At 38.7% G+C, this 26,877-nt stretch overlaps 1 protein-coding gene across 1 annotated transcript in view; it reads left to right on the forward strand.

Annotated features, from left to right (window-relative positions):
- DLGAP1 (DLG associated protein 1) overlaps positions 1-26,877 on the forward strand; it is a 430,938-nt gene that overhangs the window by 69,929 nt on the left and 334,132 nt on the right. Inside the window, exon 2 of the mRNA XM_040588005.1 lies at positions 22,449-22,590. The gene's annotated coding sequence lies outside the window, so the exon portion shown is untranslated. The remainder of the gene's footprint in view (positions 1-22,448; positions 22,591-26,877) is intronic.

Here is a 26,877-nt window from a genome sequence, read left to right on the forward strand (position 1 = left end):
CAGATCTTGGGTTCTCCCTCTGGTAAAACAAACGGAAATAGGTACTCATCTCTACCTAATTCCTTGAAAGCTCAATATTAAACCTCCTGGGCACTGTGTTTGCAAGGATGAGCTGCATGCCAGGATTCCCAGGATAAAGTGCTTTTTGTTGTTGACCAGTAGCAAATGTCTGCAAATAAATAATAGGCTAGTGCATTTATAATCATATATTTGAATTAGCTACATCTTGCTTATTTAAAATATTTATTAATTGCATTTCAAATACTTCTTCTGACTTGCTAACTTGTTTTTAATTAAATCCTTGTTAAGTTGATTGACTTAATTGAAATAAATGCAACACCCTGATGAGAACTGGCTTATTTTGAATCTAGTTAACCTTCAAACGAAGGGTTTTTTTCTGCAGTGTAATTACAATTGAGATTAGCTTATTATGCACATAATGGGTGACCTTTCATCTTGTCCAAGGTAAATAAATATGCAGAGGTATTTGCTGCCTGAGCAGAAATATGCAAGTTTTAACATAAGATACTAACTTACGGTTTGGTGTTGTTTTTTTTTCTTTTGGGGTGCTCTCATGTTCAGATGGACATGCTATTTTTAATTGTAAAGTCCTGAAAGATACGAGTCAGGTGAGAGGCCTGCGTGTCAGGTGCTATGCAGAAACTCAAAAAGAATAAATGGATTCAGCTACTAAATCAGGCTTCATTTCTGACTGTATCTCGTGTTTCCGAGGCTGCCTCTGGATGTCCTTGTGCTATGTCTTGAATAAAAATGAAGCTTCAAAATTGTAGTTTCTCTCCCTTTGTCCTTTCATCACGCTTGTCAATTCTCTTTAAAAAAGAACGATGAAAAGCCCTAGTGATTGCAGAATCATTCCCATCGAGGCTTCTCTTTGTTTTTCAAGGCCCCATTCATTGGGAATACTTCTGTTAATTGTATTGTTATATATCCTTATACTTATTTAAGTGCTGACATGGGATACAGTGCTGCTGTGTTTTAGTGAATGTGATAATGACTTGAAGCATAGCATGTATGTAGGGGGCATAATGATGGAAAATACAATTATACTTTAATTGACAGTATCTGTATAATATAAAGCATATAGGTAGCATCACAATCTACCAGACATAGATAGCATCAAAATGTAAAGAATCTTACCTTTATGTCAAGATACCCTTCCTTTATAAGTCATAAGTTGCATTCCTCTATATGTCACGCAATGGTTCTGTGCATTGTTTTCATCAGCTATAAAATAGAGAATAGACATTCTTATTTACTGTTGCAAAGTAACTCAGTTTAAAACTTCCATGTAAATATCTTGGTACCATTTTTCCTGTCGTGATGATAGCATGATAGTAAATACTGAAAGTAGATGCCAAAGGGGTCTCCTTCACTGAGTTTCATTAATACCAGTATCATCAAGAGCTGTTTGTCATCAACATCAGAGGAAAGGACAGGCTGATGCTTTTCATCATTATACTTATATACTCCTTATAATCAAGTCCTTTTGTTCCACTAAAAATCCTGCATTAGTATATTGTGGTCTGCAGAAGAGTACCAGTGTAAATTCTATAATGCCTCTTTCCAGTACACCTGGAAGACCTTCCTCAAAATGCAGAATAATAACCTGCAATACGTGCATTATTTTCTCAAGACTAACTGAAGAGTTTAATAGTCAAATCAAGGCCCTTTTAGATGGAATATTTATGTTTTACATTATGTAGCTATACCGAGCCTTTTCTCTGGTAGGTTGGATGTTGTATGAACCACTGTGCTTACTAGATCTTCCTGTTCAGAAGAATACTGTTTGTGCATATTTAAGGTTCAGAATACATTCATTTGTAATGGTAATTGCATACTGATTTAGGCCATATCCTGGGGAAGTGAGTTTTCATTCATTAGATCCAGGTGCAGACTATCAGCAAGGGAAGGGAAATGAAACTGGATTCCATGTAAAACATCTTTGCTTGGGCTTTTCCTCAAATCCAAAAGCAAGAGCTGCAGGAAGTAATATTTTCCTTTTGTATTTAAGAGCATAGTAGTGGTCCCACACAGACTAGAATTCGTTGCTATTGTCACCTGTTTCTGCCAATCAGTTTTTCAGTGTGAGCTGATATTAAATTGTTAAAATGCCATTCGAAGTCAGATGAAAAAGATCTTAGGTGCTGATTAGCTTATGGAACGACTAAGTCCATAAGTGTTAGTTTGTCTACAAGAAGGTTTTAATGATATGAAAGTCAAAACTATGATTTCACAAAGCAAGAAATCATGCATTTTTTGCTTCAGTTGTCTGTGGCAAATATTTTCAATTATCTGATTCTGTTCAATAATCTGACCCTGAGCCATCCCAATGAATCATTGATGTCTTCCTCTTTTACTTATCTCATTGCCTTACCAAGATGTTTCCAAATAAATTGCAAACAAGCATTTAAAATGGCAAAATAAAGACCTTTCTTTTGTTTAATATGCATCACGATGTTGTTAACCTAACAGTGATACAAGTCAGTAATTATGCGTGTCCAGTAAGATACCACTGCAGAATTCAGAAGAGTAAATAAAAATAAATACAAATCCTTAATAACAGGAGAGAGGGCAGAGGCATCTGAAAAAACAGCTGAGAACAGTGTGCTGTCCCATCTTAAGACAAACAGCTGTCATGAAAAAATGCCAAGTTCTGACTCTGAACTTGCTTATCTTGGAGATTTCTTTGGATTTATTAACTTTGTATTGACTCCAGGTTGTACACATGAAAGATGTATGTAAATATGACAGTTGAGGCACCAGGAACCCAAGCACGTGTGGCACAGTCTGGCTCTGTTGGCTCAGACATGAACACACGTTAGTGAAGTTCCTCATCTTAAATTTAATCCTTTAAGATATAGATGCCCTTTGTTATAGATGCCATTAGATTGATAGACTTATTTATTAACCAAATTCATCCTTTGCTGTTAGCCTTTGCTACAGCCCTTGCTGTTTGAATGGCTGGGAGGAGACAGCCGATAATTGACAGCTGATAACTGAAATCTGTAAACTGCTGCTGGTTTCCTGACCTGATCTTGACGGCCAGGCAGATGGCAAAAGTAGGCTTACCACATGGATTGACTACTTATATCTAGCTTATAATGATTTAAACATCCTGTTATTTTTACCTCATGCTTGCCATAGCCACACCTTTTCTCATCTGAGTTTTTTAATGTTTTCATGGGGGGGTTATTTAAAGATTTTTGTCTCTTTCAGAAGATGGAAAAGTCTGCAGTTGTTCAGGGCCTCTGAGTTCTACTGCGTAGTGCCCAGCCACCGGTAGTGACTGAAAATTATTGTCACTTGGGAAGTCTACCCTGTGATTTGGTAGGGGATCATCACAGTCAGCGCTAGGTAACACCTGCCCCAACACTTGCAGGAGGCACCTGTGCCACCCCTTGCCAGCACCTTTAGGGGAGGTCAGTACTAAGGGGTATGGCAATGGAAGGTTGCTTCTGGGTTAGGGATGAGATGTGTTTCACAGTTGGTTTGAAAAACCTCCCAGTGCTTCTGGCTGGGCAGTAATTTGTTTTGGGGACCTGTATAGGATCTGAGTTTCTGTGGCTGTCAGTCTAATGCTGTAAATTAATATTAAGTACAATTTCAAAAGTCAATGATATAATTTAATAAAATACTTTTTAATATTGTAAGTGTTAAGTGGTAATAAATTATATTGTTAAAAAAAGAGGGGAAAAAGACTCTTAAAGTCTAAAAGGTAAAGTAGAAATGTAAAGGCTGAAACTACTATGAAATTTTGCATAATTTATGTCACTCAATTCTCAGAGGAATATATATGACTACTGTTGTACCAATACAGATATATTATTATTTTAATTCCCCTGATGTAGGCAATCAATTAAAATATTATACCTGACAGTTTGCCCTTGGTCTCTCTAAAGAGCTCTTATTTAAGTTTTCTTGCTCCTTAATAACTTCGTTCTACTTGGTTGAAGCTTTGAAGAGATGGAATTTCTTTTCTCTGACAAAGAGTAAGATCAAAGTCACGCTAGCTTGAGGTGTTGATATTTTCTTAATTGAAGCAAGTTTTCTTCTCCTTTTTAGAAGTCCCATGCAGAAATTAAAGTAGAGCTTTTTTTCCTATTCCGTGTTGTTCTTTCTCACCCAGATGATCAAGCCTTATTTGTTTGCAAGGCTTTAGACTCTGTGGTTTTGGAATGCAGTCTCATCTTTTTCTTCTGTAAGATCTTCTATCAGGAGCCTCTGGGGAGCAAGCAGAACCTTCTTTCTTTCGGTCATTCTAGAAGTTGTGCTGTTGTAGTTTTGCTTCAGAAAATGAAGTTTCTTCTACTTAGGTATATTCAGGTGGAGAATGTTGCTGGAGAATATTATAATGTATTTTTCTGATACATTTATTCTCACGAGTTAACCCGCTCATAATTTATGTAGGTTGTAGGTCTAATAGGCTAAAAATTAACCTATGATATTCCTGTTCTATGAGAATCTTCTCTTTTTTCTTTTCTTTTTTTTTCAACTTTAAGTGGCAATATCTGCCAATATTTTTTATATCTAAGGTATAATAAGTGCCAGTTGGTAGCCACAGGCAGAATGTGTATTTGTTCTGAACTCATGTCAAATTGCAAATGTTATGATTTTGATACACTTCAGATACTTTGCTTAAAAGACTCCATGCACAATAAGGTTTGTCCATGGCTGTTTCTTTGATGAATGCACTGAAACACAGAGTTGTGATTTACCAAAAGCTGCTGTAGTCAAGCAACGGCCTTTAAAACAAAGGGTAGGTTCTGTCCTAGAGTTTCTGTGTGGCATTGGGCAGGTGAATTAACACTTCAGTGTCTGAAGTCTACTGCTTTAAAAGGGGAACCAGAGTCTTCGTTATTGTCTCATTCGCTGAGAATGTATAATCTTGACTAACACTTATTTTCATGCAGCCTGCAATACAGTTGTCCCCCATCTTAGGTGGAGTATGTAGGCCAATGAAGTTTTTAATTTACAAAGTGCAAATAATACCTATTATGGCCTTGTCAAATGTTGACTGCTCGAAATGCTACCAAATCCTTAATCTCAATGCCTTACAATACCCACAAGATAGGGGAGAGACTATTTATCTTGCCTCCAAGGCAATATACTGTGTGTGCATTTCCAATTATATGGATGCCTAAGTTGCCTTGGGAGGGGAAAATTCCCATTTTATTCACCTGTAGCTTATTTTATTCATTGTGAACTTCATTTCCTACTTGTCTGTTAACACAGTGGCAATAAGGTGTCTATTAAAAAGTTGATGATGCATTTTGCGGGTGCTGACCTGGCTCCCTTTTCTCTGAAAGTACCCAAACAATTATTTTATCATTTTTTTGTGGAGAAAAATTGTAACTATTTGAACTCAATTATTCTGCATTGAACCATTGAACCTGTTTTGCCCATTCAGTTTTATGCTCCTTGGGGGAGAGGTTCTTTATTGCCCAGGTCATTATTGCTAAAACACTGCGTACAGGAATGAGAGGAGCTGCAACAGGTCTATGTGTCCATTATTGAAAACATCCCTATATTTCTGAAGAGCCTGGAATACTTCATTTGGGTGTGACTTACCAGTAATGCCAAAGGCTTAAAACAGTAAAGATCACAACAAATAACTTTGACATTTTATCTAGACTCTATTAAGCATTCTTTTAGGTCAGCTTTTAAGCATATTTCTTTATAGTTCACCAGATAGTCATTAAACATTTAAATATTAGGATGTCTCAAGATCAAGACTGTTACATAAAGCCATAAACAAAAATTTGTCATTGGAGCTATTTGGGTATTTGTGGGAAAGAAATAAGCTTTTCCTCTGTCTTTCCAGTGCCTGATTTACTCTTGTTTTCCTTGTGACAACTTTAAGGTCCTTTCTTCTATGAATTTAAAGAACATGTGTATGCAAGTGCCATTAATGTCAAAAGACCTTAGCTATATTTTCCCTTTGTGAATAAGATACAGACACTCTTTGCTGCTGCTGCCTTTGATAGCTTCTGTGAGCCAAAACCAGTTTGCAGTGGTAAAAATCAAACACAATCACAAGAAACTCTAAGGAAAGTTACTATGATAATTCACTTTTAAGTGAACGCTGTTAGGCAGAAGCATTCTGTGCAAGTGTGTTGAGAGAAGGAACTGAAGTATCAATGTTTGGTCACGAAAACCTAGTAGGGTATAAGTACAATAAGAATCAATTCAGTATTGGCAGGAAAGTGGATTGGATCGGTTTTGGCTTTGGTTTGGTGAAGAAGTAAAATAATAAATTGTTAATAAAATTTAATAAATAAAAAATAAAATTGATAATAAAGCAGTCAGCAAATGTATGGATTTAAATAATTTTCCCTCAGAACTGGAGATGATAGCCTCAAAAGACTCTATTAATGCTGATTTCCATTAAGATGAAAAAAATGAGGACTGAAAGATCTTATTGCTTATACTGATTGTCTTTTTAAAAAATACATCAGTTCAAACATATCTGTGTGAAATTCTGGACCCAGTGAATTGATGAAAAAATTCTAATTGATGAAATTCAACCCTTTTCTCATTCTCTTGTTTGCTCTCTAGTGTTCTGAAGTGAACATTTTATTTGCCCAGTGATGTACACAGGTCACTCTTTCAAAGGAGAAACCTATTATTCGGAGAAAAATATTGAATAAAACTGACACTGTCTTCACTGACTTTGAGAAGTATCTATGTGTGCATGCTCCTTATGTGAGGAAAGTGCCAACCATACAGATCAAGGCCTTTTTGTTCAAGCATTTCTGAGCAGCTTAGGTATGTTTTGAAACCTAACTATTGTTTTGAAACTATTGTTTGTTAACTCTGCATGATCTCTGCCTTTCAGTCTACAACTTGATCTCACAGTTGCACTTCTTTCATAATTCTGAATTATAATAAAACAAAATGGGTCCAAATTGTAATTTTTTTCTGTGGGCCACATGACAGTGTCTAGTGCAGTTTAAGTGGGAAGAGAATCAAGAAAACTCTAGGTGGGCAGTTACTATTGGTCCAGGTGTGGGTTCACTGGGGCTTGGGGTCTTTTTTGTTTGTTTCTGCATCATGTGTTTTTAAAGACAATTCAAATAGTTTGAGTTTCCTAAATTTTTCACTAAGAAGTAAGTTTTGCAGAACTCAAATCATTTTTTTACTTCCTTCCTATAGCTCTTCAAGGTTTTTAGCTTTCTTGTTTAGAGCACTATGGGGCATACTCTCTGGCAGGGGGGGTCCCAGGTGTTGCACAGCTGAGGTGCCAAAAGAACTTCATAAGAAAATTCTCTGGTTTTAGTTTAATCTAAATTCAATCATGTAGCGGTATTTCAGGGGTGTTTTTTTTTTTAAATTTATTTTTACAGTGAGACTTTATAGTTAAGCTGTATTTAATTTGTTACACAGTGCTACGGTAGTTGGAGACTGTAGGAAAATACACCCCCTGTTGCATGGGCCTGTTGTTATATGACACACTTCTCTAGCATTGATTTCCTAACATAATATAAAGTAGGTAAGGATGAAAGGAGAAACTATTGGACTTATTCTTAGGACAACTTTCTGGTAGCAGAATTTTAAAATGTAATGTTTTTGGCAGAAAGCCTTATTTCTGGCTTTTTGCTGTGATGATTAGTGAGACTGATGAAAAGTTTTCCAGTTTATCTTCCCCATCACAATAGATTATTTACTCTCACCAGAGTGTGCAAACAGAATCTGGAAAAAATAGCAGAGACTAGGCTACACTTTACTAGCGATGTTGCTCCAGCACATCTGGTTTAATTTGCTTTTAAAACTTCTGGCATCATTTTCTGCAGCTTAATGACGGAGATTGTTTTGGCTTTAAAATCTAGGGGTATTTTGGGCTACATAGGGGAATACCTAAATTCAGTTGCTAGTTATGTAAGTTAATGGTGTGGTTTTGTATTAAGCTGCTTGACTGTATTTGCAAGATAATGCTTGAATGCAGGCATCACCCAGCATTGTAAGACTAATTTCTTAGGTAAAAAACATGGTAATCTGTGTGTATAATATAGCATATATATTATAACAGACACATTGCTCTCTGAATTATTAGTCATGCTGGGATTGTGCAGTGGTCATAGTTTCTTACCCTATCTTACATATTCTTTGATTACTTTTGGCTTTCTTTTGTAGCGCAGCAATTTTTTTGTGAATTACCATTGTGCATTGAATTACACAGAACATAGATTACAACTCTGAATATGTTAAGTCAGAACTACTTTCTGTCATTTATCTTCCTTTCTTATGTTTACTAAAAGGCACTGGAAATAGGATTCCTCAGGAATGAGATTTGATGAAACTTGTACTTTCTGAGTTCAAAAGTTGAAAATAAATGCTAACTAAACTAAAAAAATAAATGCTAAAAACATTCAACTACCAGTAAAATAGGAATAACATTTAATTTATTACTATAATTCTTTACGTATTACTTATTTTCATAGTGAGAGATGAGAAGTTGTAGAAAAGTTCAATGTTTCTTTTGATTATACATTAGAAATACATTTTAGTTCACTAATTTTATGACATTGTGTGTCTTTGTGGAGAAATACTAGTGGTTTTCCCAGAATAGAATGAGCCTGAGATTGTCTGTCCCTTAATGCTGGGACAAGTTATTGCACAGCTGGAACAGTGTCAGAAGGTCAGGACTAAGGAGCAACAGCTATCGGGACGCATTTATCTAGGTCATTTGCTATCATTCATTTGTCTATTTGCAGCTATGCACCAGTGAAGTTATAATAATAGAAATAATGCTCTTTGGAATACTACTTCAATTAGGTTATGTTTATTCAAGCAGCTGATTACATTATCAAAATCACATTTAGAAAAGTTTAAAAGTACACAGGAAAATAGAGAGCTGTAGGGACAAGGTATTTAAGTACAATATACATTAAAAATCTGCCATAATTTGACTATTCATGTTAAACCTGATAATTAAATTATTAAATGATACCCAAATAAACATCTTTTTTTATTGTGAAAATCAACTTCTACCATATTTTTCCCTGGGAAAAAGAGAAGATTTTGAGAGACGGAAATTTTGTGCTGCTTTGTTGTGCAGGTTGTACCACTTCAGGGCCACCACACTATCTTTACCTATCTGTTTTCTGATAGCTGTTGGGAGAGAAAGAAATGGCTCAGGATTTCACACTCAGTATGTAGCAGTGATGCAGCAGTAAATGTCAGAGGCAACTAATGCTTCTTTCTGCAATCATACTGCTGTGAAATAACAGTTTGCCAGGTTTCATTTATGTTTCTCAGAACCAATGCTAGCTCCAATGCCTCAGATTGTGGGGCTTTCCCCAGCAGTCCCTTACTCTCCCACAAGAAGCATGAGGTTAAGCTTAGCCCCAAACCACGCTTGTAATGAAGTTTTGAAATTCAAAACTCACATCCCGTTTTAAGCTCTTGCTTCAACACCCTCATCTCTTTCCACCAAAGAAAAAAATGCTTTAGCAAATGCTAAGGGCATCCAAAGCCAAATAGTTCTGGGTGTTTGGACAGGAATATCACTATTAGCTGGTGTTATACTATTACTGATAACTTCACTGCATTTCAAATTGGCTTTTGGCTGATAACACCTTTCAGGTGGTTTTGCCTGCAGAGTCTGGTTTGTGTGACTGAGAAATGTTTCCCAATAAGGCAGATTTCTGTGGAGGAGGTAAGTGCAGGGTGTGTGAGAATCTGACTTCACTAAAACATAATTTTCAGCAATGCATGGTCCACGTTAAGACATACATGGAAGAAACTAACTCATTAGAGAAAAAGACCTTTGACTTCTTTTTACATCCCTCTTCTCCCCTCTTTCCTTTGCCCTGGTACTGTGCAAAAATCTATTTGTAGAAATCTATAGGGTTTTACCCAAGCAACCAGAGGAACTGCAGAGTAGATTGCTATTTTTAGTTTGCAAAGCAATGAGCAGTTAAGATTACATTTTTTGACCATATACCAGAAGTTCATGACCTTGAAAGACCTGGAAGAACAAACCAAGCAAAGCATGACTGGTGTTTCTATATGCCTGCATCATGAATTTGCCTTTTCAGGAAGACAGGTGTTGCAATTGAGAAGCTCATACACAACAGGTACCATTCTCTTCAGTGCTGTGCTGAACATAAAAGATGCTATACTGGGTGGGACCAGAGGTCCAGCTCATCTTTCTCTTACTGTGACCAGTAGTGAATATTTACAGAAAAAGTCTAAGAAATGAGGCACACCAGGAATGACTATTAGGGGTTAAGGAGCTTACTTCTGTATTTAGTAATGATCAGGGAGTTTATTCTCCATGAACTTCTCAGTCTCTTTTTTAATTCTTTATACCTTTGACTTCCTTAATTTCTTAAGAGAGTGAGTTCCTTGATTTACATGCACAATCTGTGACAATTTTTTTCCTTTGTTTTATTTTAAACCTTCTGGCTGGTAATTTCATAAGACAGCACCAAATTTTTGAATTACAGGAGGGGATAATGACTCTTTAGCCACCTTTTGTGAATTTCTAGTGGTACGTAGAGCTTGAAGCAGTACTCAAAAATAGTTTATGTCTTCTGAATACTATAGGTTTACAAATTGCTTCATGTATGCGTAATAACAGTATATCCTAGTACTTTTTATCAAAAGAAAAAAAAAAGCTTGCTATTACAGAGAATACATATTCCAGAAGACCATTCCAAAGAAAATTCTTAGAATCTCAAACGTATTTCCACCTTTGCTGGTGATTTCATGTTTTATCTTAGATAAACTATTTTATTTTTCTGTGCCAGTGTTTCTTAGCTCATCCATTGCATATCTTGCCTTTATCAACTTTCAAAAGAAGCATTTTGTTTTATCTATATTATAGATAGATAGATAGATATAGATATAGATAATATTTTCATTCACTCTAAGGTGTTTGCCAACAGAACAGTAAAGACGACTTCCAAGAAAATATGTGAAGCATTTAAACCACTCTTTCTACCAAGCAAAGTTGTTGGGAAGGTTCTGCAATGCTGTATGGCAGCACGTGTGACACCCTTCTTTTACAGTCAGGAGAGAGATATATAGCTTAGAAATTTGTCTTAATTATATCAGACTTCATAATTTGCTGATATCACTTGTAGTTCTTGTCTATTTGCATCTTTCAGGAAAATTTCACCTTGAGTCTGCAAGCTGACAATATGCAAATCCTGCATGTTCTGTATAATCACAGCTCCCTGTTGCCTTCTCAGGTCCCTGTTCTGTTCCTTATTTCACATGTTGAAACAATTTAATTGGTCATTTTTCAGGCCTGTGATCCACAGGCCTCAAAGGTGTGTCTACTAAGGAGCTTTGATAGGTGACCAGGACATGTATATTCATATATGCTATATAGCTCTGTCTGCATATGGTATTCAGACATTAACTTAAATTTTTTGAAGAGGTCTTCCCAGTAAAAAGCTGTTGAGAACATTTTCAGGTTGTAAAACTCATTATAGAAGAGCATCTCACCTGCCTTTTGGCTGACTGGGGAGAGTAATTTCTCTTTCTTAACTCAGCAGCGATCAGCCCCTGACTGTCACTGTGGGGAAGAGAACCACGACTGTTTACCTGCTATTATCTGCTGTAAGCAACTGGAGGGAGCTGGAGTGAAAGCATGTTGGCTGCACTCCGCTGTGTGTTGGGAGGAGGAGTGACTGAGAGAGCAGATGAATTCTGTGCAGCACTGAAGAAGGGAAATACAGCCAGCTCATCCCAGTTAACCAGAGTGGGCAGGTGGGGAAGAACTGATGCAGATGTAAAAGAGTTCTTGATCAATGCCTCTTTTAGGGAAGCTGCGGGTTGCTTCTTACCTGGAACAGGTTGTGAATTAATTGCTCATATTTGTGTTTATTTAGTGGCTTGTTGGACCTTAGTGGTTACTGAGAGCTTCAAATGCATCCAACCATTTGAGTTGGAGACTAAAAATGTGTTTGGGAATATGCAGTGTTAGAGGAGGTCTGGAACCAGTTGATACTAGTTTTAGAAGAGAGTAGACACAGTCCATACTAAGCTGGGATCACAGCACCTGCAGACTTGTTACTATCTTGAGAGACTCCAAAGCAGATCCTTCACATTTTCAGGGCCAAAAAGGGACCATGTCAGAATAAGTGAAAGAAAAACATAGTGTGTGAAAGAAAGAAAGAAGAAATGAAAGAAAAAGAATATTCTCCAGAATGCGTATTTCATTTTTAAATCTGTATTTAATTAGAAGAGAGAGTTCTGTTAGCAATAAAGAGTTCATCCATTTCCTTACTAGGTGTTAACTTTAGCTAAATATTACCAGAACATGCATTTAAATATTGGGAAGTTTCTTTAAATTGTAGTGTAAGGTGACATATAAATAGAGCTGTTCAGGGCATCCATCCACTATTGTCCTTAGACTGAAATGACACATTTGGTGTTAGGAGACAGCTATCCAGCACTCTGTCTATTGAAACAATTTCTAAGCAGTAGTATACTCTCATGAGATTTTAAAGGAGATCACAATAGAAAGCTTAAAATGTATATTTATGGTAGAATGAAATTTTACAGTAACAAATACATACATCACTTATTACCTAAAAAGCTTCTTTGTGGTTGGAGACCTCTGTAATTTTTTTGTTTTGTTTTGGAAGTGAGATTGACATATTTTAGTTATAACAGAACCCAAAGCAATCAAAGCTAGAGGACTGATGGTAAAGCGTGTAGGTCCATCAGTTTTACACAAGCATTATCCCTTTTCTACCCATATTCATAGTGACCCAAGTTTCAGACTGGATGTCAGGCTTATACCTCAGTTCATGTTTTTTCTTTAACATGGTTCAGTGTATTGGTATGATTTAAATATATTGGGGGGCTTAATAAAATAGTAACATTCATTTTTCTCAGTGTGGGAGTGTGAATTAATGGTTAAAGACAGAGACAATGAGCCACGATTCCCTAGTTCTATTCTGGGCTCTGAGCTGACTCACTGCATAATCTTACTCAAGTCATTTAAATTCAGGTGAAATGAGCTCCACTAAGCTGATGAGACAATGCATGTTTCAGCCTTTCTTCCTCAGTGCATTTTTCTATACAATGCTGCCTCTCGGTCATCAACATACATTTATTAATATGTTGTGGTATAGGATCATTGTAAAATGTGTTTTAAGAACTTGTTTATTAATTTCTAAATCCTTTATTGAAAGCTACTTTTTTCCTGATTGAAGCAGGCAAGTAAATGTTACCCTATTCTGTGGAAATGTTTTCTAAAATGACCCTCTTCTACATTCAGATGAAATGACCTTTCAAAAAAGCTATGACACCCATAAATAGTTAATTGCCCATCAGTAGTGTTGATACCTGGAGGTATTATTGTCTCATGCTCAGATCTCTCCAGTGAACTAAATGATCCTTTGTGATACAAGTCCCAAGTCGGGCCATTGAACATTTGCTCTCCGCTGTAAAGAGTACCTCCATCACTGATGTGTGAAAACTCGAGAGATCTTTCCTTTCTTTTTAATTCCAGTATGTGGAGAGAAAATCAAAATACTGACTGCTGTTGCCAAGCAGATTTGTTTTCCAGCAAATTGTAGTGGAACTTGACGTATAACAAAGCATGCTTTCCCTTCCATTTCCTTCCAGAAACTGCATCCTGTATTACTGTGCTCTGCCTTTTTGGTTGCCTTGTGTGTTCCAACAAATATTATTCTTTCTTGAGTTAGCATTCAAAAATTAAAAATTGATGTATTCAGAATTCATCCAGTATCTGTGAAGTTGCTCTGGTCTTTTTGATGGGCATGTTGGATGAGCTGTGAGTTACTTGTATCCATATAGTCCTTCCACTGTCATAATCCACAGCTGACTGAGGAGGATAAGAAATTATGGCTCAGAATGACTTCACATGACTACATATCCCAGCAGTGTGAATGGCAGCACCAAGCAGTGGTGATTCATTCCCTCAGCACTGAAATTGCCAGTGTTCAGAGGAAAAGGATTACTTTGGAACAAAGAAATGCTTTATCCAACAGAGAGTACAGACATTATAGAGTTATTAATCAGGGCAGTCATCCTGAAAGTAGATTTAACTGCAGGATTTCATGTAGAGGGAAACTAGAATTACAGTAGGAAGCGATTGAGGACTCAAAGTAGTAGATAGAATTGCGTATTTTAAGGGCTTCTTAAATTACACCTGGGGAAAGGTTCACTCTGTGCATGCTAATGAAATGGTTTCTGTTTGCGTTGTTCAGTGTTTTCTTTGGATGGCATCTGCCCAGCATGGTAATTGCATTTGGTTGCAAAATAGGAAGACAACCAGTTTAATTTGCTCTGTTTTCCACTTCAGTATCACTGCAGGCTGTTTCTTTGCTAAATCTCATATGCAAAGCCAAGTCAGCCTCATCATTAATGAGATGGGAGACCTCAAAGGAAAACCCAATGTATCAGGTAACTATACTGGTGATTTTTGGCTACTAACAATCCTTCTTAGGAATCACTACTGAAGCATGAGCTTGGAATTAAGGGTTTTGTAGTACTGGAGCAGCTATTGTCCTTATGAAACAAAGCTGAGGTGCTACTCTCCTATGGCCATTGCAGAGCAATTCAGATGATTTGGAGCTCCCCAGCTCAGCCTCACTTCTTTTTGGAAAGTGCCTGAAGTAGAGCAGATCAAATTCCTACCTTGTCTTCTGGATATTGCTGTGGTTCAGCTGAGGATAAAGTAAGTTTGCACAGATTCAGATGATCATGTAGGTTAAAAGGGGCTTCTGGACCTCAAGGACAACTTCAAAGCTATATCAGGTAGCTCAAGGCCATGTCCCAATGAGTTTTGAATATCTCCAAAGGTAGAGGTTCCATGATCTCTCTGAGTAGCTCACTCCAGGGTTTGGCCACTTTCATTGTGAAAGAGGTAGGTATTGTCTGTTGCTCTGTAAATGTTCCATGTAGAAGGGAGTTGCTTTGCCTTTCCCCAAATAAATTATATTTTGATACTGTCTCCTGGCTGCAGATGAAGCAATGTGTAAGTGCTAAGGCTTTAGTGACCTCCAGGTTAACAGTACCTCCACTAAAGTTGTTGGGAGTCTAGGTAGTCATCATTTATCTCTCTGAAGATTTTCAGATGTCCAGAACATTAACTGAGTCAGATAAAGCTTGTGTTCAGTGGAGCCCTGTCATCAGTCGGTCTGTAAGTTTAATGAAGTCTTTTCTTCCCAGAATGGAAGAGGTGACTGTGTGTACTGAAAACAGATCAAAGTTACAATAGAACAGGGGCAAGCAGAAATGACAGAAATACTGAAATGAATTATTGGAAGCTTAGACTTCTTGGAAATGCAATTAAAAATTTCAGAGGTGTACATTTAGGAAATAGACCCTGAAACTCGTTAGTATTTATCACAGTTTATGACATTGCAGATTACACCAACCAACATTTCTGGTAATTCTTGAAAGGCATGAGGTTTCACAAGTTACTTCATAACTGTAAAAAGTGTTGTGAAACATAGTCATTTTGATTTGGTAGTGCTTTTAGCACCCATTCTGCACAAGTCCATGTCTTTGCACAAAGTAGGAAATAACAGATAATCATGTGGTTATTTTTTACACAACATGGAGGACACTGTTGTGTGGTTTTACTAGAGGCTACCTCATCAGGAAGAGGAAATCAATGAGGTCTTCTACAGACAACTGGAAGTAGCCTCATGATCACAGGCTCTGATTCTCATGGGGGACTTCAACCACCTTGATATCTACTGGAGAGAAAACACAGCTAGGCACACACAGTCCAGGAGATTCCTGCAGGTTATTGATGACACAGGTGGAGAAGCCAATGACATAAGGTGTGCTGCTGGTCCTTGTACAATCAAGGAATATCTGGTTGGGGATGTGAAGGTTGGGGGCAGCTTTGGCTGCAGTGCCCATGAGATGGTGGAGTTCAGGATCCTGTGTGGAGGAAGTCGAGCAATAAGTAGGATTACAACCCTGAACTTAAGGAGAGCTAACTTTGGCCTCTCCAAGGACCCGCTTGGAAGAATCCCACGGGTTAGAGCTCTATTCTAGTAAGGGGGTCCAAGAGAGGTAGTTAATTATCCAAGCATCACTTTCTCCAAGCTCAAGATTGGTGATCCCTATGAGTAAGAAATCAAGTAAAGGAAGAGAAGACCTGCACGGATGGGTAAGGAGCTTCTGGCAAAACTCAAACAGAAGAAAGAAGTTTACAGAATGTGGAAAAAGGGACAGGCCACTTGAGAGGAATATAGGAATGTTGTCACATTATGCAGGGATGTGTCGAGGAAGGCTAAGGCCCATTTGCAAGTAAATCTGGCAGGGAACGTCAAGGACAACAAGAATAGCTTCTTCAAGTACATCAGTAGCAAAACAAAGGCTACGCAAAATGTGGGACTGCTGCTGAATGAGGTGGGTGCCCTGGTGACCAAGGATACAGAGAAGGCTGAGTTACTGAATGCTGCCTTTGCGTCAGTCTTTACTGCTAAGGCTGGCTCTCGGGAATTGCAGACCCTGGAGGCAAAAGAGAAATTCTGAAGAAAGTAATTGTAGGAGAATCAGGTTAGAAATCATTTAGACAAACCTCACACCCACAAATCCATGGACCTTAATGGGATGCACCTATGAGTGCTGAGGAAGCTGGTAGATGTTATTTCTAAGCCACTCTCCATCACCTTTGAAAGATCATGGAGAGCAGAAGTGGTGCCCAAGGACCGGAGGAAAGCCAATGTCACTTCAGTCTTCAAAGAGAGTAAGAAGGAAGACTCAGTAAACTACAAACTGGTCAGCCTCACCTCAATCCCTGGGAAGTGATGGAACATCTCTTCATGGAGGTCATTTGGAAGCATGTGAAGGAAAAAGAATGTCATCAGTAGTTGACATGGATTCACCAAGGGGAAATCATGCCTGACCAACCTGATGGACTTCCATGATGGAACGACTGGCTGGGTAGATGAGGGCAGAGCGGTGGACGTTGGCCACCTTGACCGCAGCAAGGCTTCTGACACTGTCTCCCATAACAGCCCCGGAGGTCAGCTCAGGCCGTGCGGGCTGGATGAGGGGACAGTGAGGCGGATCGAGAGCTGGCTGATGGCAGAGCTCAGGGGCTGTGACCAGCAGCGCAGAGCCCAGCTGGAGGCCTGTAGCTGGCGGGTTCCCCAGGGCTCAGCGCTGGGCCCAGCCCTGTCCAACGGGCTCACCAGCGCCCTGGGTGAAGGGGCAGAGCCCTCAGCAAGGCTGGCGGTGACACAGCCCCGGCAGGAGCGGCTGGTACCCCAGCGGCTGCGCTGCCCTTCAGCGAGGCCTGGGCAGGCTGGAGAGCTGGGCGGGGGGGACCGAATGCAGTTCAGCAAAGGGGGTGCCATGGGGGCCTGGGGGGCATCGGGAGGAACGTGGCCAGCAGGTGGAGGGAGGTGATCCTGCCCCTCTGCTCTGCCCTGCTGAGGCCGCACCTGGAGCGCTGTGTCCAGTGCTGGGCTCCCCAGTTCAGGAGAGACAGGGAACCGCTGGGGAGCGCCCAGCGGAGGGCTGTGAAGGGGATGATGAGGGGACTGGAGCATCTCCCTTGTGAGGACAGGCTGGGAGAGCTGGGCCTGTTCCGCCTGGAGGAGACCGTGAGGGGATCTTATCAATGCACATAAATATCTTAAAGTTGAGTGTCAAGAGGACGAGGCCAGGCTCTTTTCAGCGGTGCCCAGTGACAGGACAAGGGGCAACGGGCACAAACTGCAGCACAGGCAGCTCCATCTGAATATGAGGAAGGACTTCTTTACCCTGAGGGTGACAGAGCAGGGGCACAGGCTGCCCAGAGAGGCTGTGGAGTCTCCTTCTCTGGAGACATTCAAAACCTGCCTGGACACGATCCTGTGCAACCTGCTGTAGGTGACCCTGCTTTAGCTTTAGGGGTTGGACTGGGTGATCTGCAGGGGTCCCTTCCAACCCTGACCATTCTGTGATTCTGTGAACATCACAAAATTTCATTAGCCAGAGTCTTTAAGGACTTGCTCAGAATTTTTAGGGGGCTGGATATTGCATTAATTTCCTCTTTCTGCTTCTTTAGATATTGAAGCTTGGGTAGTTCTAACCTTGCATAAATGAGCGTGATTCCTGCCAAGTATCTGAAAGATGTGCATGTTTAAGGGAAAACTTGCTCCAAATGTGTCATGGTATTAATTTTTATTTAAAGGCACAAATATTTCTGTCCCTAGTAACCAAGTATTATACTTGAGAGCTCAGTTTCATTTAGCACTGTAAAAGCATGTGCCAAAGAGTCTGCAAATTCTTGGTCTACTGGTTTCAGCAGGTCAGGAGCCAATATGTTATTAACAACCATGGCATTTGTTGCTCAGGGAGAGGTTTCTGTGTGGTCTTAATGGAATGGTCTGTGATCAGTCCATGTTATCATGGAGTTCATCCTTTCTCCCAGTGATTTAAGAGAATATTAAAATGGGTATCTATTTTTCATCTGGTTTTGTAGGGGAAATTGGCATCTTGCTAGTGTTACATTTAGGGAAACAAAGACTTAGGAAATAAGAAATAACTACAGTTCTGGAATATGCAGTTTCAAGTACTCTTTCCTTCCCAGTGAATGTTAAACTGGAGTTGAATCTGTAGATGTCTTAGCTGCAAGCATCATAAACCATTTTCTGCAAGATTTAAAAGGCAAGTTTTACTAATTTCAGCACCAATGATCACTTACCTGATTTCCAGATCAGCATTTTTCTACTAAACTCTTTTACCACTAACGCACCTCATTCGGAATAGCTGTCTGTTTAAAAAGTGTTCCAGGCTGGATACTCATAATACTGAGACTAAAGACAGCTTTTTGACTTTTTGTTACCTCCCTTCTGTGATTATGAAATACGTCCTGTATCATCAGCTTCTTGGAAGATACATAAGATTTTAGTAATGGTGCTGTATTCTTCTGCTACGTTTATGTGCGCTATGAAAGGAGTTAAGTACTGAGCAATTCCTTCTGGAATCAGCTGCTGTACAACTTCACTGTTAAGACTAAAGTTGTTGCTCATCTCCTTGTTTTTATTGAGTCTTATTCCTAAGAGTCTGCAGCATATTCCCTCTCCATAAATAATGATCGATTTAACTTACTGCATAATGGAGAGATGGGAACACCTTCCCAATCTTCCCACTGGAGCCTTTTATACTTCTAAACCTGCAGAAAGGAAACTGTCTTTAGTCTTCAGAAGACATATTAATGCCCAGTTGTACAAAGGGAAAGACAGCCTAAATCTTTGCCTCGTGGCTCAGTTTTTCAGCAGCTTTAAACAGTCCGATCCTTAGGTGGCAACTTGTTATTGCACAATAATTATGGCCTGGCTTACAGGAGGATCTAGGAAATAATTTACATGGAGGGTATTGTTACTGCTTTAACTGAGGAAGAATAAACAGTTAACCACCAACATTTTTGCACTTGGGTTTTCATCTTCACATCCTTGGAAATTAGGTTGTCCATCTATAAATATGTGCACTTGCTTCTGTGTGTGTGTATTGCTCTTGCCAGTCCTATGCTTCCTTCATGATGCTTCTTAGCTCCTGGTAAAAGCAACCAAAAAAAAGTGACATTTCATTTGATTTGCTGAAGTTTTATTCACAGAAGTTTCAAATTCATTTTGTTGATATGCTTTGGGCAGTTTCACGTCCAGAGAGAGGTAAGCAGAGAGCTAAAACATTTATGGATGCTCCAGTTCATTCAGTATGGAAGTTACGTAGACCACATTCCAAACAGCACATTTGTAAATAATGCTGGTTTGCCATGTTTCCTGTAAAATGTCAGGTTCTTCATAACTGGTATGATTGAAACAGCCTATCTGATAACGATGCAGCTGCCTTACTATTATTTAACGGTCTTTTTACTGGACAACCAAAATGTATACTCGTGTTTTCAGTGAAAATGTTTTATGTTCACGATCAGGGACATTTTTATCATGTCCCTCACAGACCACTTTATTGCTTTTCGTATAAAGATATTGTGTATTTTTTACAATTTATCATTGTTTATAAGGAAGAAAATAACATCCAGCTTGTAATAATGGAGATGCTTCTAAGTGAAGTCCACTGATACTGGAAGACAGCAGTGGTTTGCTGAGAGATGGGTGATGGTGTTGTCCAACTTATTCTCTCAGACAGTGGATTCACATTAAACACATTCATGCACACACATTGCACATTCATGACTTTCATTGTATTGTATTTGCAAATAGGCAAATATAGCTGGGGATGTTAAGTAGAGACAAACATGTCAGGGACAATGGCCCTACATTTCATTTTGTGGCAAAAGTGGGGGAAGTGAAGCAGAGAGAGTGCTAGTGTTCCCTTGGGGAAAGAAAGGCCTTGAAGCTTTTTTTTTTTTTTTTTAATGACATTGGCGTGAAGGTTAGCATGAAACACTGATATTTCGAACAAACATACTTTCAGGTTTCCCCCTTTTCTGAGGTAGAGAGGAGAGTTAGGAAAAATCTTCCCATTGGGTTTTTCTCTTGTATTCCCATATGAATATAAATTGTTCTGTTTTCCTAACTTTTTAACATTTTTTATTAAGTTCCCATTCATTTTTACATTATTTCACACTTATTTCCTCTTATACGAGCTATAATTACTCCTCCATTATCAAAGTGTATTACTTCAAGTTGCTGGATGCCATTGCTTGGTGTTTATATCAACCTGTCTTTTCCTTTCTTTCATTGCTCCAATGAGTGTTAACAATTTCTAAAAATCTGTCAAGAATCTTACATGCCTAAATTGTATATTTGTTCTAAGGCATGTTGAATATGTCAACAGCAGAGGAAAAAAGAGATTTTAAAAAGGCAATTGGTCACTGAAGTGAGAGAGGGAGAAATATATCCTCTGTTTACCTGCTGTTGCTGCGGAGTGTGAGGTATTAGATAGAGGATATGAATTTTATTTGTTGTGTCATTCTTCGAACAAGTAGTTATTGCAGAAACAACTATCTACCTTTAGACGCAACTGCAGTTAATTAAATGCTTCACAGTACCTGCTGGCTTTAGAACATTGAATGGCTGGTGAATCATAGTTATCTAATTTCACTGTTATTTTCTAAACCCAATTCTGTCTTATTTTGCTGTGTGTATAGAACTCAGCATCTGGGCCTCTTCACTGATTCCATGTGATTCTTTCCATATTCAGAAACCTTGCTTTCCCTTTTCTTTCAGGAGCTTTTAAGAGTGACAGGTTATGCAATTAGTTTGTTGTGGTTTAACCCCAGCCAGCAACTGAGCACAACACTGCCACTCGCTTACTCCCCGCCTGCAGCGGGATGGGGGGGAGAATGGAAGAGTAAAAGTGAGAAAACTTGTGGGTTGAGATAAAGACAATTTGATGGGACAGAAAAGGAAGAAAATCATAGTAATGATAATAATCATGATGATGATTATGATAGTAATAAAAGAATTAGAATACACAAAGCAAGTGATGCACAATACAACTATTCACCAATCACCAACCAATGCCCAGCGAGTTCCTGAGCAGCAGACTGCAGCCAGATTTCCCTTCAGTTTATGTACTGAGCATGACATCACATGGTATGGAATATCCCTTTGGCCAGTTTGGGTCACCTGTCCTGGCTGTGTCCCCTCCCAGTTTCTTGCGTCCCTCCAGCCTTCTCACTGGCCAGGCATGAGAAGCTGAAAAGCCCTTGACTTGGTTCTCAACACTGCTCAGCAACAACCAAAAATATCAGTGTGTTATCAACATTATTCTTATACTAAATCCAAAATCTAGCACTATACCAGCTACTAGGAAGAAAACTTAACTCTATCCCAGCTGAAACCTAGGCATATTTGCATGTCCAAAGACTAATATCTGCTCACTTCATTCTTAAATCCCAAAAGTGTTCCGGGTTTTCTTCATAGCTGTGGATGTTTATCTTTGTTATTAGTAACTTGTTTCAATAAAAGTGCCTTTTTAGCAAGTTGCTTGTTGGCAAAATGCTCATATTGGTGATGTTTGACCAGTGCTGCTCTCAGAGAAGTTTGGGAAGTTCTTACAAACAACTGAAAACCACATGCAGCATGTTCTCTCACTTTCATGACCTTCTCTACCAATACTTGGCTGACTGGGTGGATCACTGTGCACTGACAGTTGTCTGCTCTGGCTTGGTCCTGGAAATCTCTGACCATTTCTGTGGCCCAGTAAGCAGAACTGGTTGTTATTTGGCAGCATGCTCCAGCAAATGCTATATGTAGTAGAAGCGGTTGAGCAGAGATGGCAGATTCTTATTTCAGTCAGGGTTACTGTGCGTGATTTGTTTTTACCTGTGTCTCCTACTTTGTTAAGTATTCTGGAACATATTAGTTTATTTTAGAGAAATAATTCTAGATTAGAGATAGAGATATATATTTGTTAAAGGGGGATTTTAATAGTTTAAAATTAAATTTCATCAGTCAAAACTCTTTTCTCCTCTTCAGCTACCTTTATATTTATTCGGGTTTTGTTTTTTTTTTCCTTGGCAGCCTAAGACTTCACAAGGGTCACATTGTTCAGGATTTCAAAGAGCCATCGTTTATCTTTGTGGATACAAGTAAACGGACAATGGTGTCCCGACCATCTGCTCAAGCTGCTTGAGAACAGTCTTCTGTGCAAATGGCATGAAAGGTAATTTAACCTCAGAAGGTGCCCACAGAGCTTCAGTTCTGTTTACCATTGTCTCTTTGCCAGTCTAAAAATAAATCATGCTGAACAACAACAACAACAAAAATCTCTTCTTCTTTCCTAATTTAAAGAACAGATAATCAAAGGAGCTATTTCAGCTAATTTCACTAGCAAGGTGTTGTTTTTAATTTCTAGTCTTTTTCTAAGAAGCAAAGAGATTTTCTGGGATAAACGGTATCTGTCTTATACTTGTCTTTGTTGCTGTAGGAGGCTGTTGTTTTTCAGAGTACAAAAATGGATATAATCATAGAGTGGTACTCGGTGCTGAGTGATACACACTCTCAGTATATCTAATGCAATTCTGCCATGACTCCTTTCTTATTTTGCTTTGCCAGCCCATGTGTTTTAATAGGGAAGGTACCTGTATTAGTAAGCAAGAAGTTTTTTTCACAGGGGGATATTCTGTCCTGAAAATGAGTGCTTTCTCCAGCTGTTATCTTTCAAAGCCTCATTTGGTAGTAGTTCAACCCTCTGTTCCCAGTGAAATGGTTACAAGGCTTTTAAAGGCTTTTACAATTTCACTGCCAGTAAAAATGTCAGAACAGCAGTTCTAAAATGTGTGTGTATATATATACACACACACATAAAATAGCCAAAAAAGAGAAAAAGAGTTCCTTTCTTAATTTAAATACATATTTCAGGATAGAAAAGAATGACCTGACATTCATGTTATTGTCACTGGTTTTACAGTTCCCATTGGCAGTGGTGGTTAATCTTGTGACTAGCAAGAGCAGACTTCAGGTGCTGCCCCACAGCTTTAACCTCTGTATTATCTTCTGACATCTACCGTGTTAATTTCTTCAGTTCCCATCACTACAAGTAAAGCACTTTCTGGCTCCTTCATGTTCTCTAAACTGTTTATTCCATTCCTCCTGCTTTGTGATAGTTCAGTCCAAGATTTGAGACTGTTTTCTTGCAAAGATCAAAGGTCAGATCAGATGTCGTAGAGCATATTCTCTGGGATGCTGTGGCTGTGCAGTCATCTTGCGTGCTACTGTGGGAAGAGAAGTAGAAAACGTGTTTTCCTGGCCACTTTGTCAAATAGCTTGTTCTGAGGGCACATGGGAATATCAGCAGCAGAAAGAAGGTAAATATAATCTGTATTCAAGAAATGAACTTGGATTAAATTAAAGTGAAGATAGTGTGTCTGTGAAAAAAAAAAAAAAGAAAAAAAAAGTATATCTGAGCTGGTTTTGTTGCTTGAGTTAGCTACATTGAGTTAGCTAACATAACAAAATATGTCTCACTATAATACATTCTGGACATAAAAATGGTTCAAGTTCTTAGATTTAATTGCAGAAGAGTATCCAGTGTCCATGGTGGCATAGCTTTTGCTCCAACTTAACAACATAAGCCAGATTCATATGTTTCTTGGACATTTTCACTTAGATTTTTTTTTAAGCAGAAGAGGTGGAACATGACAGATTTGAAAATGTTTTATATAGCTTTCAACAAGAAGCAATTTATAGCAACTTGAAGTTACATAACTTCTAACTCCACTTTTCTTATGGAATGAATTAGATGGTTCTGGTGCTTTCACAATAATTCAAAGGAATATGCAATCAGTCAATCCATCTTATCTATTTTAAGCATTTCCAAGGAACCATCACTGTAGTTTCTAGGTTCTAAATCTGAATACAAGTGACAATTTTCCATAAACATGCATTTTTCAGAATATCAGAAAGGAAAATGGCCTTATTCATTTATGAAATGAAGACTTCCTCAAATTAAAGGGATCCCACAGTGTTGCTCATTGTATTTCCTACATAATTAGTATCAATTTGTGCAGGTACTTTAGGGAAAACTGCATTTTTCATAGGAAGGTTATGGGTTTGGTCTGCAGCAATAGCCTTCTTGTAGATTTGTAAGACCCTGCAATTACCAGGAAGATAATGTGGTATTACCTTTTAGTAATTGCATTGGCCTAGATATAGGACAAATGAATGCACAAAAGTTTTCACAGAGAAACATTTAGGATAATCTGGGAGGGCATCTAGGAATTCATCCAGATGGCTCCAGAATACTTATAGCCAGAGGTAGCTTGAATAAGATCATAAAATAGTTTATTAAAATAATTTCAGGATATTGTTCAAATGAATCATTGGGCTTTTAGTCAATTGAATAATTCATGAACATTCATTTAAAGGAATTTAATCAAGACATCTGCTGAATATTTTCACAATTAATTCAGTTTTTTCTTTAGTGCTATCAAAGCAGTGCCTTGACCTCAGCTTGCAACTCTGTGTAGTTTGGACATTCGAGTTTTGCATCATTTGAGCTCACAAAGAAGCCAGGGAAAATAAGGTTGACAGCATAAGGTAGAATTAAGTGCCTGTCTGGGATATAAAGATTACCCAGATGAGAAAAACAGACTAAGCTGAAAAAAGCATGAGGAGAAGTAAAAAGGAAGAGCTAGAAATTTGGAGTGGATGGGAAAAAAACCAGCAGATAGAAAAGCCTGTGTCTCAGGAATAGTCTGCTTTTGACTACAGTAGCATATTTATTTAAAATCTTTAAATGTTCATTACTTGTTCATGGGGTTTCCACATCTGTAGACTGGTTTTCAATGTTTTTAGCCCACTTTTTCAATCCACATGAAAGTTTTACTAGAAGGGATAGGATGAGTATTAATATAAGATACTGGAATTAGCTGGAGCTTTTTTAAGGGCAAGGACTGCCACTGTTATTCAAAGCAACAGTCTCAACAACGGATGGAAACCTCTGCTGGTCTTGAACTAAAAGAAAGACTTCTGGAAGATTCCTTCAGTATTCCCTGAACTACCCAAGTCATGAAGATTTGAGAGCTCAGTTTAACTTCTGTCTCTCGAGAGGTACATAGTAGTTCTGTATGTTATTGTTGACATTTTACTGACATACCATTATTAGATTCACAGAAAGCAGGAGTTAGAGATTAGGTGGGATTTGATTTCTACTTTCTATCTCCTGCATCTCATGGACTGTGTCTGGACTTTATTAGTTGTTGCTCTTTGAATAGTAGTCTTTCCTGAGATGAAGTGGCCAGGGAAGAAAAAGGAGCAAAGAATATTGTTACTCTCTCACATGGAACTTTGTCTTCAATGTGCATTTGATTGAAAGCCTGACACAAAACGTGGAGAAGCTGGTTTTCAGTATACGGTAATACCATCTCAAGTAGTGTCCTCACCCATGTCACAGAGCTCTGCCATTTGTTTCATGAGCTGTAATTATCTGCTGTCATCTGTCATGATCTTAGGCTGTGGCTGGTTTTCAGTTTGTGGGGAGGACACTTTAGTGCAAGCATATGTAGGTGTCTAAATTCTAACATATAGTCAATGGACTATATGTCTTCGTGGTAGTCAGGCCAAAGGAATGATTCAAATACCTGGCTCCTATAAGTTCAAACCACTGACACCTGCGTATGCCTATAGGACCATTTGAAAAGCAGCAGTGTACATGAGACATCCACATGGAATCGATAAATATGACACAGGAGGTGTTGGAGACCTTGGCTAGAGGCCGGGAAAGAATGTTCCAGGCTATCTCTGAGGACAAATGAATTGGGCCTTAGGTGTCTAGGTAATAGCAAACTTAAGCATCTTTCTTGCATGTAGACAACAGACACTGAGTGTGTTAATCTGTAGTTGAACTCCATCACATGTAACTGTCTTTATTTTCTGCAAACAGCCTCACTGACTTGAGAATCACACAGAGAAATAAAAAAAAAGGAAAGTCATCCAGATTTTGTCTTGCTTGCTTACTGTGGTACTTTGTAGGAGTATGACATTACTATATTATACCTAAGAGAAGCTTTCAAGGGCAGGACCATGAAAATCTGGCTTGAAGTAGCTGAAACAGCTGCCAGTGCAAACTTGCTGGCAAACTGAAGTGCAGAGGCAAGAGCTCAGGTTAATGGTTGCAAGCTGAAACAAGAGGTTTAGACTGAATGTATGGAAAACATTTTCAGTCTGAGGACAGCTAGGCGCTGCATTGGGTTGCCCAGAGATATCGCACTGGCTCCATTCTTTGAAGTGTTCAGGACTTGACCAGACAAAGCCCTGAGCAGCCATGTCTGGTCTCACAGCTGACCCTGCTTGGAGCAGAAGCTTGGACAAGAAACTGCCCAATATCCCTTCTTACCTGAATTTTCCTATAATCTTAAGTCTATTATTTGAAGAAGTGAAGCCAGTAGGTTCTCTGTTGAAGCCCAATTAGACAAAGTCAGAACTATTTCCCCTTAACTGAAGGTACAAG

Source organism: Falco naumanni, chromosome 3 (assembly GCF_017639655.2).
Source record: "Falco naumanni isolate bFalNau1 chromosome 3, bFalNau1.pat, whole genome shotgun sequence".
Taxonomy (NCBI): domain Eukaryota; kingdom Metazoa; phylum Chordata; class Aves; order Falconiformes; family Falconidae; genus Falco; species Falco naumanni.